Below are 12,625 nucleotides of genomic sequence, written 5' to 3'. Positions count from 1 at the left end.
ACGGTGATTACAGGCGTTGAGCAAAGGCGTTCATGCTAGTTTCATTGAAATATACGACTTGAAACATCATTTTAATCAAATACATGATGGGGAACCCTTTGACTTTGTCTGTATTGAGAATACAGTAAAGTGCAAATGTGAAGCGCTGGTTGTAGTCGTATCCGTGAGGTCATTTTCCAGCGAATTTAAACGTTCAATTCAGGGATGTAGTTCGGCGGGCGTACGGGCAGAACTTTATTTTGCCTGACAATTTTCGTACCGACATTACTCTGCTATGTTTGAGCAAAGTTTATATTGGTATATTAAAATATTGTCGGACTTTGTTTGTATTACGGTTCGTCGATGGAGTTTCAAAATAAGCAGTAGACGATTTTTGATGCATATACCTTAAATTTGTTACCCGTATCTTAATCACGGTTAATTAGAACTACATTACGGGTTCGCAGGAAGCACCATTTGGAAGTGATGTATACGCAAAAGATGCTCATAGTGGCTGCAGTTGCACTCCTCTACAGTTCTCACGGGCAGCGCAGAAAAATCATTCAGGTAATCGGTAAAATTAGTACGATTGTTTTACGCCAGTAGCTAGTAATATGCACCCGCTGAGCGTAATAGGTTCAATGTGCACTTCGCATTGTTGGAACCATATTTAGGTTTGCTGCTCTGCCACCCGAAGGAACCAGCAGGGCTGAGATATTGCCAAGTTACCCGAGCATAGACAAGGAAGGCTAAAATGCAAATCCGGTTGGAACCATGGACATTCCGGTCAGCAAATTTGCACTCTAACCCCTTGAGACATCCCGTCCACTGGTACGAAGTTTAAAATTCGCCAACTCGTCAGCGTCGTGCGTGTATTGATGATATGCCCTCGATTGGTAAAAAAACGCGCCTTTTGTTTCTGTGTGTATTATTTACTCTGTGGCCTACACTCTAACTGTCCAATGACAGGAAACTACTGGGAAGAGGTCCCCATAGAACCTGATAAATTTGAGCGGTAATGTTGTGCTCCAGTACCTCAGAGAATAGAGTTGACCAAACAAACTTTTTGCCAACATTTATTGTCGAATGTTTTTTGAAAAATGTGAAAATTTGAGGAGGTACGTTAGTCTTGCATTACTCGGTATTTCAGGGACGGCTACGGGTTTAACCCTTACGGTAGTAGGACGAATCCCTGAGACTTTTACATGAAATATTAAAATTGCACTTTCCGTCCTGAACACAACACTGCTTACTTCGCATGATAGAAGTAAAACTACTCGATTATTATATGTGACTAAAGGAGAACACTTGTGGAGCACCTCCATTTTATGACTTTACGAGAAACGCATAACAACTTCTCCCATAAACCAATCCTACAAGTAATTCTATGCGTTTCTGCTAGCTGAGTGCCACATACTTATCACGCAAGCCAGTACAAGAACAATGTTCTTCAGGAACTGGTTGATTTCGATGTTTCCGTCCTGGCTAGTGAAAGAAACATGTTGCATTCGCATCGAAAATTGTCCGACTTATAAGTTTAATCTTTTTTTCGGCAGTTCAAGCCGTTTCATAGAGTGCACCCCTTTGTTTCAATCAAAAGCGATTCAGATATGAGCTGTCTGCCGAGACGGATCGATGAACCAATGAACAACGTTTCAATCTAAGAAGCTAAACCCGCGGCTTTCGTTTACGGAATATCAAACATAGATGGATATGTTAATTTATGATACTTCAAGGTGAGGAAAATGGGCGATTACATAAAACCACACGATGATTACTGACTATCTCACAGAATGGTTACTTTGAATACATTGTATCTATACTGAACGTACAGAGAAAAGTGGGTGAGCTTTGGGACTGTAGAAGTGACAGGCATTACACGCATGAAGGCTGAAAATTGTCGACAAAATACATTTTTACCAAATTAGTAGTTTTTGGTGAAAAGATGTATCAAGCACACCGCTTGTTGTATTGAAAACTTTGGCGTTGGTCTAGAAACAGTGCTGGTGATGTAATGAGCTTTCTCTCTTGACAGTGAAGCCGGGTGTATACGGGAGTTGAGCGTTGGTTTCCTTCAACGTATTTTAGCGTTATTGCAACTTTTAACCAGGACTTTAGTTTTAAGCAACAATAGTTACAGCGAACACATACACAAAAACTTTTTAAAATTTTTCCAGATCTGATGTTGGGTATGTCATCATTCTCAGTGTGAAAAGGCACGTGGAGCTGACATCATTTAATGACACAACAGGTGGTCTTGATATCCTGCAGTCCTAGAAGGGGGAGGACGTTGATTTCAGGAGACACCATTAGTTGTGAATTCATGTTTAACTTCAAGTATTCCAAAGTTTCAGGAAAACGACAGTCTGATAGGTGCGCAATATATATGTTCAATTTAATGACTAGACATCAATTTTATATATGATTGGTAAGGTTGTAATGCTAGTCAAAACCTTTCACGTTTAATCTTGTGCGATGTCGAGAAGTATTGATGAAATTTAGAATTACACTTGCTGATCAGGTCACAAGCATGTTATGCACACAGCCCTTAGACTTCCAGAGGTTTTACGCTGCCTTGCTGTTTCCAGCACTTTACGGTTGGCATTTTGCAGTTGTGTGTCATCTCCACAACGGTCTTAATTTCATTTCACCAAATTTGAGATTAGCTACTACGGTTTTAGAGGAAATAAAGTAATATTCTGTAAATTAAGAAAATTGAAAACTTATGGGTAAGCAATATTATATTTATGGTGTAGGTACTGCGCAATTGCTACGCCATTCTCAGAGATTTTATTGTACGTTAAATCCATGAAGGTGGTCTTAAATGGATCTCAGTGAACAGCATTGAGTTCTCTTTGATTATTCAAGAACCTGCCGCATCGTGGTCTTTTGCTCATGAAAAACTTTAATGGTTGGTGCGAAACAATAAAATTATCAGGCCAAAGCATCTCGCTTTGTGTTGCGCAACCGAACACGGTCCTTAGCAGCAACGACAGTTTCCATTAGGTTGACTGGCGGGACTAGAATTTCTGTAACCTCAGATTTCATGATGCAATTTACATCCTGTTCTGATGTTCTACTGGGTTCGTTCACCCAATATTTCATGAGCGGCCGTCGCTTGCCCAGCCAATGAAACTGTTGGTCGTATGTTTAAAAAACCCCAGGTGATTAGGAGGTGAAATGATCCGAAATGACACTTCAAAAATTCTAAACTGGTTTATGCAACGATCCTCGATTTTTGGGTAAAGTGTTCGGTTTCTTTAGCGCGATGTTTGAGAACTGACGTGTAGCTGTATAAGTTTAGACACCCTTGAAACAATCGTACTTTTGTTATTAACCTGCCATTATCTGTTTTATTGTCAGTGGCAACTCGCACAATGCGAAATCATCCTGATATAAGTACTTGGTGACAGTCAAGTCTCGTGTGGTTCGGGTATCCAACTGTTTCACGAATCCTATGCAGGGCCATCAATAAACGAATAATCCCGCGTGCAATGCCAAATATTACATACGATGCTTCTTGGAAAAAAATCCTCCCAAATATGTTAACCACATATATAACTCAAAAAGTTGGTCTCATTAGTAGGTCAAAAATACTTTCTGACATACACTAGTACTGCAATCATGAGAGAATTCTCGTGGGACAATCTGCCCAAATATGTTAACCACATATATAACTCACAAAGTTGATCTCATTAGTAGGTCAAAAATACTTTTGACATACGATAGTACTGCAGTCATGATCAATCATGATCATCATGGGATAATCTTAGTCTCCCGTGAACAATAAAATCAATTTTGGGAGAATAACACACCCAGCTATTATATCCAGGTTTTTCTGGAACGATAAAAATTTAAAGTCTAATACCCACTAGAATCATTCTTGCCACGCTTACTGCGGTCTCAAAACAACCGGATCGCGCCACTTATGATGTTCATGCACCTCACATATGGCTGATTTCGAAACCAGATTTCTGTTTTTGATAGAGCCGTACCGGTGCAGCTTGTATTGCCAATCACTCAAGGCCCAGTGGAGCATACCACTCTGTCCTGGTGTCGTAACAATAAGTGACCGCGTACAAAATATGAAGGAAATAGTTTATTTTGAGTTCTTACACAGTACTTTGAGGTTTCTATCATATAGTGTAAAATGAAGTAGATAGGGTCCAACTAATTCTTTTGTGAGCTTTGTTTGGAAACCGGTGCTAGCAGGTTCTTTGTTTTCATCAAAAATAGTCTGGTGTACGATATATGAAATTCGTTGGGGATGAGATGATGTCCCAAACCCTCCAGGATCCCGTGTTACACCACGGGCCCGGATCGCGATAGCGCTATAACACTATGTAATATAGGAAAAATCAAACATAGACTTGTTTGGTCCACATTCCTGTGGACCATCACTGCCATAAAAACGTTGATGGGTAGTGTAGAGTTCAGCAATTTACTCAGTGCCACACTAAAACGCCTTTACCGTCTGTGCATTTAAAACATCCAATTACATTGAAAAATTGCATAGGTTTGCAATAAACGCGGGTGACTTCATTAGATTTTACAGAGATCTAGTTTCACCAAGTCTGTATCACCTCCGACTTGCTTCTGACGACTGGTGAATGCGATCGATCCCAAGGTTAGCCTTTCGGTTGTAGCTTATGCTATTTCGAATAGTCACGTTTTTGGAACCATCAATCATACCTCTAATCTGAACTTTTTTAACCCCAAAAGCACAAATTTTCAGAAATTTCCACTGGCTGGCAGAGCGGGTACAACTAGACTACAATGGAAGAACATTTCCAATAATAACTGTCATTTCGATACACTGGGAGAGAACGTTTGTGCGCAAAGGATCCGCTGAACTCCTGAAGTTAGAAAAGATTCTTCCCTAGTTAATTGCATAACATTCTATCAATGTTCGCTTTTGAGGTTTGCATGTTGTTCCTCAACGTGGCATCATATAATTTTTGCTTTCTCAAGCAATGTTTCTGGGTCAGGTCATGCGGGATAGATTGCAACAAGTTCTTCTACACCACACTGTGAGATTTAAGTTATACCTGTCGCTTATCCAACAAAAACTGGTAAAGTAAACCGTTCTATTCAGCCGCGTGGGCTTGACAGAATTAAGTTTCAAATAAGGTTTTTAACCCTCCAAACTAAGTGTGTAAATTTTCAAACTTTGCAACTACCTATGCATGATCATTTTTCAAACATTATGGATCGCCGTGTTGCGATTAGGGGTCCGGCCAGCTAAAAATGAAAGAAATTCTGGCCAGAATGTGCCCATCATTGTGGCCCATGGGGGTTATTGTTTTGATTTCTCTGATTGCACCATCAGCTAAGCATTCGATTTTACAAATGTTTGTCATCAATATGATGGCTCCTCATTTTAACTTCCAAAAACTCACGCCCGTGTCAAATACAATAAGTTAGATTGCCTATGTAAGTCAGTTATATTTCAGTGTGGTCTAGTCGACGTTGTAGTCATAAACCTTTATGTACTAGATTGAGGAGCGGGATCCAGTGACATACGTAATGTTATGAGGTTTCTGTCAACACTATTTCACCCAATCGCTATCTGTGTTGGCGCTTGATGGCAAGATGACATTCATGGACATTCATGGACAATATGTAAGCTAGCAAAATAGATCCGTTTCGTCGCCCCCTATCTCAGGTTTTGCAACCCTGCCAAGGCTAAGTGCTCATACACATATACAAAGCATTTGGGCGATGATCTGGTATAACTCCCTTCACAGTAAGAGGTTTTTTGTGGTCATTGCAAACGAGTTATGGCGGATTTTTTGAAATGATATGTTGACGAGCGGCACCGAACGTCTGACTTCCCAGGATCCGAGACACGTTTTATGCCGTCAGTGTTAAGCAGTGGTTGGAAAGATGCCTGGGCTAAATGATTTTGGATAGCTCCACGGCCAAACTGCCTTTAGAAAGCGCCTAAACGCAACGACATTGAGTGTTTGGATTTAGCATAAGGTGGACCCTGAAACCGTAGGGCAACAGTGGATGCGCATCTCGTCGATGAAAGCGCATGGTGATGAAAAAAGGAGGCGCTCAGATATATTAAGTAGAAGCTGCATTGGGGGTTAAAATATCCACCCTAATGCAATTACTTTAAAATGCGGGTCAGTTCCCTTGAAGCTAGTTGATGCATTCGGAGCAAGCGAGCATTAATTGCATGAGACCGTGATAAAGCGCAATATTTTGGGTAAAGCCCGAGAAAACGTAACACTGTTCAGCTTGCCTAGCATAAGAATTCCGGTAACGTCCTTGAAAGGGCGTGATATACCTGACCAGCATAGAAAAAGAGCAATCCCAAGTGTAATATGTCACAGCGCTTGGGAGATGCCTGGGTAGTCGCTCTCTTCATGCCTGAGGTTATGTTTACAAATAGCTGCCCTCCCGCTGTAACCCGATTAGCCATTGGCAATCATTCTACTTGGATTATGCTTAGTCCGCTTTTAATCTCTGTTGCTTTGTGGCTTGTATTTCTTGCTTTCCACGGCCACGCTACTGTTGGAATTGCCGTTCATTGTTCTCGCTTTCAGTTGGCCCGCTCGTGATCTGTACCGTGTCGTGGTCGGCTTCTCTGTTTTTTGATTTTCTGAAGGTGTAACTCTTATTATTATAGTTTGTAGAGCTACTGAATTTTTCTTTTGGTCCTCGTTTGGCTCTGGAATGTGTGGTTCTGAGTTTCCTTCATCCCTAAGCCCTAGAAGACAGGATGGATCTCAATGCGCCTGTTTATTGTTCCATCATTGGAGTATCACGCCTTCATGAACTCGCCTTTTTCGTTCTTGCCTGGTACAGTATGCTGACGATATTCCAACCAAATCTGTCCTTCTCCATCTTCGTGTGTAGAGATTGGCCGGAGCCGGTTATCTCTCCTAGTAACTAGATTTTGTTTGTTGCAGTGCATTTTGTAGATTACATTTGTCTTCTCCATCGTGTTAGTCAATCTGTTGGCAACTTTTATCTCATACTTTTGTGGTATTATTGCGGTCATCTATGAAATGTTTTTGATGTATGCTGGAGCGATTGGTTTGCTTTTGCTTCCGGCTGTCAAGTTGGTTGAATTGCATTTCCTCAAGGATCTCCAGGCAAAATACCTTGGGTACCAGTTCCTTTGTAAGATTTTCAATAGGTGTTTCTCTTCTTTTGCCTTAGATTCTACTATGTTGCAGTGTGTTTCGGTTTGCTGGAAGTGTTCTAATGCAACCCTGTTGGTGGCGCTCTGGATAGTTGCTGTGCTAGTTCAGAATTTGATCAGTGTATATTGTCCAGCGAGTAATGCTTATTTGCATACTTTCCGATTGTTGCATGAAAACCAGTTTATTTTCCATGAATGTCAGACAAAAGTTATATCCTGCGCCAAAATTGTCTAATGAACTAAATAATCTGAACAACATAATATATGAGCAAACCAAAGAGAGACGAAAAAATAGCTAAAAGGCTTCTACCTTTTGGTGGATGGGGAGGCGTGTAATAATGCTACACAGTTTAATTACTTTGCATCATTTGCGGTTAGTCGAAATTGCATCTTTCTTTAACAACTTCATAAAAACACCACATTCATTCAAAGGTAGATCGTGAAGCACTTGTTTGTGGATCATTAAATACGTTCAGGAATGTTTTTACATGGCTGACCAGTAAATAGAGCAGGGTTTTTTCAAGTATCTAGAGTGCGCAAGGGTCTTTCATTGTTTTTCTCCAGTGAGCCTACCTGTATAAGCGAGCCGTACAGTCTGACGAGATGCAATTTATACCTCTTTTTCTGCAGCAAACAACAGTACATATCTAATAGGATTAGTTTCGGGTGACCAATTGTTATTGTCGAATAAACCGCAACTAGCGTCCCCCATTACTTAATTATGCTAACAACTTAAAGTCATCACTGTTGACTGATTTGCTATTCGCAAATGAAGGGATGTTCTACGGGCGAATTTAGCTGTTGATTTGATGAGCGGCCATTCTGTATGTCAAAGGGTTCCCTGGCATGTGTGCACCCAGTTTGACCAGTGAAGTTTCAAGCGAAATGCGTTTTAGGGGCAATATGCATCGTGAATTAAAACTGGACAATTCGTGCTTATTTAGCAACCATGTATAACCCTGTGTGGATGTATGAGGATACTTTTCTTTGTCCAACAAATGTGTGACATCATTTTATGGTGTTCTGACTACTTCAGGAGACACTGAATAGAAAAATTAATCGGGCGCCCAGAAACGATGTCCAACACGAGGGGGTAGCTTGGTTAGCTGTTCAAAAGGCTACTTGAGGATTCGCATTTGTATGCAATTATTGCAGCAAATATTAGGATAAAAGCAATAAGCCCATATTTCTGTCTAACAAGACTTTGTTTGTCATTAGTTATCAAGCTGCAGGAGTATGTGATTGAAAAAGAAGCACAAGTTGGGAGACCTAGTGAACCTCAAGTTACATACCAACGAGAAGCCACCCGAAAACCAAAAGTGTCCTACAACTAATGAATTTTTCGTTGCGCACATGATAGTGTAATATTTTACGCGGGCAACTAACTTTTCAAATTTCTAAGTGCTACAACGGAAACATTTAGCAGTACCGACCCACTTTTCTGTGTGATATGATTTAGGCCGTATGGTTATCTCATTTTTCAAGAATTATTTACGTCGAGCACTCCCGACTGGTCCGTTGTATCTTGAAGGTACATTGAGCTGGCTATGGAATGAAGAATTTTAACTCATCTGACATTGAAAAGCAGAATGCGCGTATGGATGATTTCCTTTCCGTGGGTAATATCGATGACGCTCAAATTTTGTGCGCGTCCCTGTGTCCATGAGTCTATTTGTGTAAGCACTAATTAGCCTCCAATCTTGAATACTCGGAATACTCTTGAATACTCGTAGTTAGGCGTGCAGCAACGGAGCCTAATGTGGAATTCATAAATTGCACAGCATCGAGCAGCCAAAACCTTTGAACGCCAACTGGCAACTGTTGAGGTGTTTGTTATAATTTGTTTGCGGAGCTTGATGATTAGGATGCACCATTGGAGGAGAGACTTCTACCCTGGTTCTTGAGGTTACGTAAGTCCTAAACTAACGACCACGTTTGAAATCTAAACGACTGCGCACCAGCTAATGATTGACTTCATACTGGTTCCATGGAAGTTTGCATTTTTGCACAAATCTGTTGTGTTCAAACAAGCATTGACAGGCTATTGTGTGATTCATTCTGTTGTGGTGCAACAGGCCTGTTTGCGTTCGTGTTATCATGTGGACTGCCTTCTGATGGCCTCATTTTCTGACTCTTGGTGTTCCACTCTTAGCAGATTTATGGCTACATACGAATAGGTTTGAACGTGACTAGCAAACCAATGATAACCTGCTCATATTCTACTACTAACATTTCAACATATTCTATGGAATCCGTTTTAAGTGGTCCCTTAGAAGGAGCACCCTCAAGGTCGAATTAATCCTGATTGCGGATATTCAGGCTTTATTTTTGCCAACCCAAGTAGTTTGAGAACACTGTGGCGCGTTTTGTGAATGTTCATCAATTTTTATTTGAAATTTACCAGGGATAACCCAACAGTTTGTTCTGTGCAATCGCTTTTGGTGGGTCAAGTAACCTCACTAAATATATTTTGCCAGGGTAGAAAATAAGTTAATTTATGTGGCTATTTTGGGATGATATTGAAACCTTCCTCAGCGTTATTGTGCAGGTGATTTCACGAAACACCCTAAATCATGGTTAGTTTATATAATAGAAAGTTGCTGGATCACCAGAAGCCTTTTCAACAAAATAAAACAATAATATTGACCTGATTGTGCCGTTGGCATGAATTTTATCGACAATATTTCCATATTAGTCGCAACTTGTTTTTGTTATGGTAATGGGTTTTTGGACTGGTTGCAGCTTGCTAAAATATAGCTCCATTGTTTTAAATCTCAGTTTTGTCCTTGAATGCTTGTCAACAGAATAAGAGGGAAAATATCAGCTGTTTGGTTGGATGAGCGGAAGCTTGAAATGCTTCAACGCTGATGGCAATATACCAAGAACGATGAGCACACCAACTGTTGCACGTAGGCTCAGCTATTGTCTTGGTGCCATTAACTGAGAGAAGCATTGCTTATCGCTCAAAACCAAAGGCTTTCTTTAAATGACAGCACGCCAGTGTTGGGTATCTCTAGTTTTAATAAACATGGTCATAGATTTTCAATTCTAAACTGAAACAGCTAGGCGTTTGTTCGTGAGACCTTTGATTAAGTACCAGCCATGCAGAACAGAATCTATGGACCCTGCAAGCATACTGCTTAGTGGAAATGAACATTTTTATATTGCTAACCAACTGGCCTCAAGGTTTGTCTAGTCGAACGACAAACATCATCCTATTAGTGGACCAATAGGCAGTCCAAATCCTTCTTCTGACATAACCGATTGACGGTAATGACGCTAACACACGCAATGTTGAAGTGTGCAGACAATAGTAAAACAGGACAAAGTTGGCAATGGATTATGGAAGAACACAGTAGCAAGCAATTTTAAAAACACGAAACGCTTTGTGAAACTGTTTCTTCTTCTTCAGAATAACTGTTATCTTCTCCTCATGAGTTGTCTACTATAGGTAAAATTAAAATTTGAAAGGTCGATAGATAACAAAATGAAGGTTAGGTTGGTAAGTTTGATCGAATTCGCCAATGAATACAGCACACAGCCCCAACAAAATCTACCTCAATCCGTTGATGGAGTAATCACCCGCTCCACAACCAAGCAGACGTCACTTAGGAATCATGCTTAGTTGAGCAACTAAGGTATTCGAAAATTAAAACTTTGTCACTGGACGACTCACCTCCTGTTCCTAGGCGCACCAAACTTCTCTGGTAAATTAGTATGCAATAGTAGCTATCCGGATTTGTGGTGAGCCTAGGTTGGCCCCAGTATCCCGAAACTCCCACAAAATATTAATTTGCCCCGCTAGCCGTCTGCAAGTTTGCATTGTACGTTTGGCCCTTACCCATCTTGTTAGCAGTCTGCTAGCAGAATAAACGATACGCCTTCCAAATCGCACTGCGGGAATGATGAACAAACTGACCTATTTAGGTAGCACAATGACAGCGAGATGTGAACGTGAAATGAATTTGCTTGTACTGTGGGCGACCGCAGTGGAGGAATAAGAAAACGCAACACTTCCAACGACGGTTGCGTGTAGATAACCGGTTGTCAGAGGGTTAGGTTTTTCTTGATAAACCTTAACAGAAAATTGAATTTTTAAGGTTTTCAAGCGCTCATATCCCGGTTTTCCCTTCAGTATGGTAGAAGGTGAATACCATCATCCAAGTAACCAAAGTTGACAATTGTGCCGTTCAAAACGAGCTCACTGCATCCACAATCCACCAAATTCTAATTCTCACAGATCACAGAAGTCCGATTTAGATGATTATCACAGCCCCATGGTCGTTTACTCATCGCCTAAAGTGAGAATCTGCTCAAAGATCTACCTCTTAATTCGATAGATTAGGACTTTGTGTCATACTAAATCGTCTCAATATCTTATCAACCGCGTGATTAAACGGTATAGCGCTTATAGCACTTATAGCACGGTATAGTACTTAGTACTGAACCATGGCTGTAATATTGTGATCATTCGTTGTATCTGTAGTGCGGCGAACACTAATTTACGAAGATCACCTTCACCCTCTATAAAAACCATCACTGTTGTAAATTTTACGAATTGTCTGGTAGAAAGACCACACTAAAAGTGCTAGCTGGGAGTGCACCCCAGTCTAATTTGGATCCCACCCGTTTGTAAGTATTCTCTTTCTGTTTAGTGCGAAAGATGATACTTGCGCACTGGAGCTGTTTGAAGCTATGTTAATCCCACACCATCACACATTCCTCATGGTACTTACCCATTTGATAGGCTAAAAGAAACTTGTTTGCAATGAATTACCCTACATGAGAATTAAAGCAAGAAATGTGCGGAGTGTTCTTTGTTGCAAATGAAAAATGTTTTTGAAAAAACTCCAGAACACGACGCGCTGGTGCTTAGCTACCTAGATATGTAATGTCCAGTCACGGCTAGAGCGGTCACTCCAAGTATCTGCCTAAACCAACAGGCCGTTGGCAGATTGTGAAGCGCGAATTTGCCGGGGTATACTCGGTTGTAATGAGCGGAGTATCCAGCTTCAGTGTGGGTCAGTAATTACACATGTTAAGCTGCAGTTTACTAGTAATGGTGCAGCTCCCGTCATTGACTTCATGGCTCACTGTCACTCATACGGCTGTTTTAGATATTGCTAACACGAATTAAAACTAGCGGAAGTGAGGGAACACCGCACTATGAACATAACTCTTGCTTGTCCGTTCCTCGTATTAACATTCTCTTCGGCCAAACAGAGGACTCTAAAACGAAGCTATTTGTAAGACGATTGATTGGCAACTTCCCGGTATTTATCAGCATTTTGTTTTCGGTTAAATATTTCAACATTTGTTCACGCTGCTACTGCATTTAACTTCATGTCCGAGAATATTTCGTTTCAAAGGGTCCCATAAAACATGACGGAATTGAACGTTGGAAGCCATTCGCCATTTTATCAGAAGCTGTTCGCAACTATTTGCATGGGGCTGCATCCAAGTGGTCGTGTTTTTCTCCGTTTTTTTTTT

Source organism: Opisthorchis viverrini, assembly GCF_000715545.1.
Source record: "Opisthorchis viverrini unplaced genomic scaffold opera_v5_403, whole genome shotgun sequence".
Classification (NCBI taxonomy): Eukaryota; Metazoa; Platyhelminthes; class Trematoda; order Opisthorchiida; family Opisthorchiidae; genus Opisthorchis; species Opisthorchis viverrini.
This window is presented reverse-complemented; position numbering follows the sequence as displayed.